Below are 7,965 nucleotides of genomic sequence, written 5' to 3'. Positions count from 1 at the left end.
AACAAGTGCGGTTTCCATCACTATGGAGAATGCAAGGATTTTCAGTGCACCAGTTGCAACCGAAGGGGTCACACCGCAAAGTACTGCAAGGCTTACCCTCTCCATAACCAAAATCAGGGAATCAACAACAACAACCCTCGCAACAACAACAATGCCCATGCCAGCGACAACAGCGCAGGGCCTAGCTACACCTGCTACGGATGCGGGAAGACTGGACACATCCGCCGAGACTGTCCCAACAACAACAATTTAAGAAATGGAGGAACAGGAAGGATGTTGACCATGGGTCAGAGTGAGGCTATTCAAGACCCCTCTGTTGTTACCGGTACATTTCCCTTAAACCACGCTTATGCATGCATCTTATTTGACACCGGAGCGGAACGAAGTTTCGTAAGCAATAAGTTTAAGCACTTATTAAAACAACTCCCCCAAAAGCTAAATGAAGCCTATACGGTGGAAATGGCCAATGGGAAAACCGAGTCCACTGGGGAAATCTACACCGGATGTACCCTAACTCTTAATCAACACGTTTTTCGAATAGACCTAATGCCAGTGTCAATTAGGAGTTTCGACGTGATCATCGGTATGGACTGGTTAAGCCCCCACCATGCCGAAATTATGTGTCATGAGAAGGCCATCCGTCTTCGCCTTCCAAATCACGAAACCCTAGTAATTTACGGAGACAAATCTAGCATGAACCTTCGCCTCATTTCGTGTGTCAAGGCACAAAAATATCTACGAAAGAACAATCTGGCATTCCTGGCTCATGTGGTGGACAAAACCAAGGAGGAGATTAACGTTCGAGACATTCCCGTGGTATGTGAATTTCCGGATGTGTTTCCTGAAGATCTTCCGGGAGTGCCCCCAGAGAGACAGGTTGAATTTCGAATTGACCTTATCCCAGGAGCAACTCCTCTTGCTAAATCACCCTATCGGTTGGCTCCTGCCGAGATGCAGGAATTATCCAGCCAACTCAGCGAACTTTTGGACAAGGGATTTATTCGACCTAGTTACTCGCCATGGGGAGCTCCGGTGCTCTTTGTCAAAAAGAAAGACAGATCTTTTAGAATGTGTATCGATTACAGAGAGTTAAACAAACTCACAATCAAGAACCGCTACCCACTCCCACGAATCGATGACCTATTTGACCAGCTCCAAGGGGCTAGTTATTTTTCTAAAATAGATCTACGGTCCGGATACCACCAACTCAAAGTCCGGGAAGAGGATATTCCAAAAACCGCTTTCCGAACTCGCTACGGACATTATGAATTTGTAGTAATGCCCTTTGGTCTAACGAATGCCCCTGCCGCATTTATGGACCTAATGAATCGAATCTACCGACCGTTTCTTGACAACTTTGTCATTGTTTTTATCGATGACATCCTCGTGTATTCTCGAAGCAAGGAAGAGCATGGCCAACATCTCCGACAAGTCTTAGAAACTCTACGATCAGAAAAACTTTACGCCAAACTCTCCACGTGTGAGTTTTGGCTGCGGAGCGTGAACTTCCTAGGTCATGTGGTCAGCCAAGATGGAATCCATGTGGATCCCTCTAAGGTCAAAGCTGTAGAAGGTTGGGCAATCCTGACAACGCCCACGGAAATTCGTCAATTCTTGGGATTAGCAGGCTACTATAGGAGGTTCATTCAAAACTTCTCTAAGATCGCCAAGCCACTTACCTCGCTTACGCAAAAGGGCGTACCATTCAAATGGACAGACAAACAAGAAATCGCATTTCGAACCTTGAAGCAAGCTCTCTGTAGCGCACCTGTACTATCTCTGCCTGAAGGAACGGAAGACTTTGTAGTCTACTGCGACGCATCAAATCAGGGTTTAGGTTGCATTCTCATGCAACGTGGGAGAGTGATAGCCTATGCATCCCGCCAGCTAAAGACGCATGAAGTAAACTACACGACTCATGACCTAGAGTTGGGAGCTGTAGTCTTTGCCCTAAAAATTTGGAGGCATTACCTTTACGGTACAAAGTGCACCGTCTTCACAGATCACAAGAGCCTCCAACACATCTTAAACCAGAAGGAGTTAAACATGAGGCAACAAAGATGGGTTGAGTTGCTAAACGATTATGAGTGCGAGATTAAGTACCACCCAGGCAAGGCCAACGTGGTAGCTGACGCATTAAGTCGAAAGGAGTACTCTAATCGTTGTACAAAAACTCTCTCGATAACCATTCAGTCACACCTGGCCACTCAACTTGCAGTAGCCCAGTCAGAGGCCATGAAGACGGAAAATAGAGCAAGTGAAGTATTGCGCGGAATGGAAAAGAACCTGGAGGCAAAGGGGAATGGAGTATACTATTTCATGAACTGTATTTGGGTCCCTAAATTTGGAGGGTTTAGAGATGTTGTCATGAAGGAAGCCCACAAGACGCGATACTCCATTCACCCCGGTTCTGATAAGATGTATTTGGATATTAAACAACACTATTGGTGGCCTAACATGAAGGCGGAAATCGCGACCTACGTCAGTAAGTGCCTTACATGCGCCAAAGTAAAGGTGGAATACCAGAAACCTTCAGGATTGTTGCAGCAACCGGAAATTCCCGAGTGGAAATGGGAGGGGATTTCTATGGATTTCGTTACCAAGCTACCCAAGACGTCGGACGGACTGGATACCATATGGGTAATAATCGATCGACTAACGAAATCTGCCCATTTCCTGCCAATCAAGGAATCCTACAAGATGGAGAGACTGACACGATTGTACCTACGAGAAATCGTGAGACTCCATGGAGTGCCAAAATCTATTATCTCGGATAGGGACAGTAGGTTTACGTCCCGATTTTGGCAATCACTCCATAAGGCGATGGGAACAAACCTCGATATGAGCACCGCTTATCATCCACAAACGGATGGTCAAAGCGAGCGAACTATCCAAACACTCGAAGATATGCTCCGTGCATGCGTGATAGACTTTGGAAAGTCTTGGGATACCCACCTACACTTAATCGAGTTCTCATACAACAATAGTTACCATTCGAGCATCAAGGTGGCTCCTTTCGAAGCACTTTACGGACGTAAATGTAGATCACCGTTATGTTGGGCTGAAGTGGGTGACACCCAGCTAGCAAAAACACATGCGTCGGACAAAGCACTAACGGGACCAGAGATCATCCGTGAAACCACGGAAAAGATCGTTCAAATCAGAGCTCGATTGCAAGCATCGCGTGACCGACAAAAGAGCTACGCTGACAAATGGAGAAAGCCCTTAGAATTTCAGGTCGGTGATCGAGTACTGTTAAAAGTCTCGCCCTGGAAAGGGGTTATACGTTTCGGAAAACGGGGAAAGCTGAACCCGCGATACATTGGACCTTTCGAAATCGTCGCTCGAATTGGTCCAGTAGCATACAGACTGCAACTACCCGCAGAGCTAAACGGTGTACACCCCGTGTTTCACGTATCTAATCTGAAGAAGTGTATCTCAGATGAAACACTTGTCACTCCTCTTGACGAAATCGAAATCAATGAGAAACTCCTGTTCGTTGAAGAACCAATCGAAATCATGGACAGGGAGGTGAAGCGTACTAAGCAGAGTCGCATCCCGATCGTGAAAGTACGGTGGAACGCAAAGCGTGGGCCAGAATTCACTTGGGAATGCGAAGACCAAATGAAGCAAAAGTACTCTCACCTATTTTAGTTTTCTCAAATCTAGCTTTCAAACAGAATTTCGGGACGAAATTCCCTCTAACGGGGGGATGATGTCACAACTAGAAATTCTATGTCTTGTAATCACTATACTCAATTAAATGTTGAAATCAAAAACTCAAAAACAAGTATGATGCTTACTCAATGGGAAACTAAACCCCAATTCACTACATCAAACAATTGGAAAACTCTAGAAGTTCTTGTCAAGTCCATTTTGGACTAGAACTTCCTTATTGGATCCAAATGGATCAATAAGCTTCCAATTGGACTATCATGGACTTAGAACCCTAATTGGGATCTAATTGGACCCACATCTATTTATTTCAACATTTTGAGCCATGTTGGACCTAGAATGAAATAAATACAAAATTTTGAACCATGATTAACCTAAACTAGCCCAACAAAGTGTAAAAATAATACTATATTTCTTTTGGGACTAAAAACCATTCAACTTAACATCTACATGGGTTAGGACATTAAAGCCCAATTTTTTTTTCCTTTCCATTTCCAATTCTCGGCCCAACAACCCAAAACCAAGAAGGAGGAGTTGACTAGAGCCTTGCCACCTCACGTATATCCCACATATCTCCATGGATGGACCAACATGCATCTAGGATTGTCAACTCAACTCTCTCTCTCTTCTCTTCTTCTTGAACTCGGCCGAGAGCAACACCCACACACACACAAAACACTCACAAACTCTCTCTAAATCACTCAAGGTTTCTTTCTTCTTCTCCATCCAAAATCTCGAAATTTAGGAAGCATTCAAGGAAGTTCTTCCACAAAATCATCATCTAAGGTAAGGTTTTGCTTGGATCTATGACTTGTATTCCTTGTTTATCAAAAATCTCTTCCTAATCCATGCAAAAATCGTGATCTTGCACTCTAGAAACCCCATAAACTCGAAAACTTCATCAAGGAGTGCAAAGGCCAAAAATCACTTCATTCCTTCCATTCTTCCTTCAAAAACCGAATCAACACCCAAGGTGAGTTTCATATCCCCTTATTTTCGGTTTTTATGAGTTTTTGTGGGGGAGAATACAAGCAAAAGTGTAGATCCATCATTATGTGTATGTTGTGGTTGATTTCTATGCTTATATGCATGTTTTGTATGATTTTGATGATAGATCTAGTATGAAATGCTAAAAACCGAGACATATATTTTATTATAGCATAAAATATACTACTACATGCAAAGTATACTAAGAAAATGGCCAAATGGCTTGACAACACATAATTTGGGCTAAAAACTCATTTTTTTGACATAAAATGTTGAAAATACAAAGTTAAAGGGCCTAAAGTGAAATATTTCGAAATCTGATGGGTGAGATGAGTCAAAACAGTTTACACAATGTATTTTCTGAAAATATACTATTTAGAGGGTTAAAAACATAAATTTTAAGCTTATTGGGCTAAATATGACATTTTCGGCCCAATGAGGCCCAATATGCGAAATTTTCTAATTTGGGGGACCAAAACTGCATTTTTCTGTAAAATAGTGGACTATAAGTGTTCCATGTACTTTTCAAAGGTTTAAAATGCTTTTCAAATTTGAAAGGGACCAAAGTTGTAAAAATTTTCCAAATTGGGTCAAAAATGTAAAAGTTGCGAAAAAGAGGGGCTATAACCGAGGAAACTGAAATTTCAAGGACTTAAACTGTTTTCTATGATAAATATGCTGGAAAATACTTATTTCAATAATTTTTGGTATAAAAATGTCAAGAAAATTGATTTAAGGACCAAACCGGAAAGTTTTTAAATAAAGGGGTGAAAAGGGTAAATTCTACAATTAAGGAGGGGCTGAAAACAGAAAATCTTCAAGGCTAGCTAATACATGCAATTTCACCAATTGATGGTACCACGCTTGTCGATGAAATACAATACACTACAATACCAAAAGTCGTTGTTAAACGAATTGGTTCGGTCTCGAACCAATAAAAATCCAAAACCACTAACACGACGACGTTACGACATTTCGATTCATAACTAATAACGATGGAGAATTCACTATACATGCGAGTGTGCGCAGACGTCTATGCACCATCTTTGGGCCCCAAAAGTGTAAAATCTTGTTCGTTGAGCCTAGCTAGCCCAATGACCTGATCTTAAGGCCCGAAGATCTCTCTCTCTTACGAAGTGTTGGGTTTTACCGATCCGACATAACGTAACAGGACTTTCAATGGCAAACGTGCTACTGGTCCCCAAGGGTCCTTCAGTGCTGCTAGTAAAGTCGGTAACTCACGATTGCGGGTTGGGCTTCGGGCCCTTCGCAATTGCATTAGTCTTGAACGACGCGGGGAAATACCGAGGGTTTCGCACCTTCTCTCCTTCCCTCCGGTCGTGGGACTACACAAGTCCGGGAGGATCGAGTTGTGGGAAGAATTACGAGTGGCACCTAAGGGATTTCTTGTAAGGTTGTCGATTGGACGTTTTCATTAACGTACGTCACAACACTTCACCACCCATTGAATTGTCAATGCCTCCGGAGCTCAACGATTCCCTCTAACGAAACAAAACAACGGTATACAAACTAAGTAATACAAAGTGATAGGAAAACGTCGGGTTTTCAACAATTACAAATTATGAATTACCGGTCGAATTTTCACAACTCTTACGCTTACATCTATAGAATTCAAACATGCATACTCATGGATCAACACATATTTTTACACTATTCTATTTTTAGAAAATATAGGATTTTCTGATGGGTTTCAAACATTACATTGGATTTCAAACACTACTTATGAACTCACCAACATTTCGTATGTTGACGTTTTTCAAAATACTTGTATTCTCAGGTAACAGATAAGGTGACGGATGATTTATACTCTATGATGTTTGCTGTGGTTTAAGTGATGTTGAACAGTTATTTTTGAGAATGTAACGTTTGAACAATGTAACAAATGTAAACACTATTGGTTGTATTATTCCAAATGTTGGTGATGTTTTATGTCATGTTTCATGTATATGCATTGTGATGGTATTCAATGAGTCACAATAGCCCTCGGACGTTTCCGCCGTCTGGTTCGGGGGTGTGACACATTCAGCCTCATTAGGGTTAGCAGAAGGAGTGAAAAAACCTTTCTTGGTTTTGATTGAAGAGGACCCTTCAAGGTTCTTACCCTTGGTACCCTTAGAAGGGTTCTTTCTCTTCTTACCTTTGCCATGCCCGATTGCCAAGACATTGGCCACAGTAGGAGTATGAGGAGTAGTAACACCCGACTTACCCTTAAGACTACTTTCTGCATTCTTTAAGAGTCCTTGAAGTTTACTAAGTGTAACTTCATCCTTATTCATGTGGTATGTCATTCTAGATTGATCATAACATGAAGGTAAGGAGTGAAAAATGATATCTATTTCTAACTCCTCAGGAAAGTCAACATTCAGTTTCTTCAAGTGATCCACAAACCTTTGCATTTTCTGTAAGTGGGTTGTGAGGGAGTCATTGTCCTTCATTTAGGTGGTTATCATGGAAGAGATTATTTCATACATCTCTTGACAAGCACTTTGATGGTATCGCTCCATCAAGTCCATGTGTATCTCAAAAGGGTAATAGTCCTCATAGGTCTTTGGGAGCTCAGTTGTCATTGTGGCAGTCATGATACATGCTACTTTGGTAGCATCCTTTTCATGTTCTTGAAATGCAGCAATCTCCTCTAGGGTAGCAGTTGACTCATCGATCTCCTTCAGCTCCCTATCAAGGACATATTCTTTTTCCTCATAGCGAGTAACCATCTTGATGTTTCTGATCCAATCCATGAAATTGGATCCGTCAAAAATGACTCTCCCACAAGGGTTCATGAGAGAAAAGGAGCCAGTAAGGTTTGAGCCAGAAACATTGTTATTGGAAGAAATCTGAAATGAAAGAATACGTTTAGATTAGATTTCAGGATAGTCCTTAATAAAGCTCCCAAATTCTATATTAAGGCTAGGACCCAACATAATATTTTATAACTTAGAAGAGGGATGTTGTAATCCAATCTATAAAATATTTGAAGGTAGGTGAATGACGATTCACCAAATTCCACCATAAAATGGAATAAATCTTATTAGGTTTTAATTGGTTTAGAAATTCCTAGGTTCCTTGAGATTCATTGAACTTTTCAATGACATGTTTTAATATCGAGTGTTCCCTTCAAGTTTTGTGATTGGGATGCCGAGGATCACAAAACAAGGTGTGAAGTAACCATGCAAATTACTTGGTACAATTAATGTATTACCCCTCAATCAAAGTGTCGGTTAACCGCACACGCTCCAACAATACTATGATAAACATTAAGTCACCCTTTGCCTACCTTGATAA

Source organism: Lactuca saligna, chromosome 8 (assembly GCF_052625555.1).
Source record: "Lactuca saligna cultivar CGN05327 chromosome 8, ASM5262555v1, whole genome shotgun sequence".
In the NCBI taxonomy this organism is placed as follows: domain Eukaryota; kingdom Viridiplantae; phylum Streptophyta; class Magnoliopsida; order Asterales; family Asteraceae; genus Lactuca; species Lactuca saligna.
The sequence above is the reverse complement of the archived record's forward strand: the minus strand, read 5'-3'. Positions refer to the sequence as shown.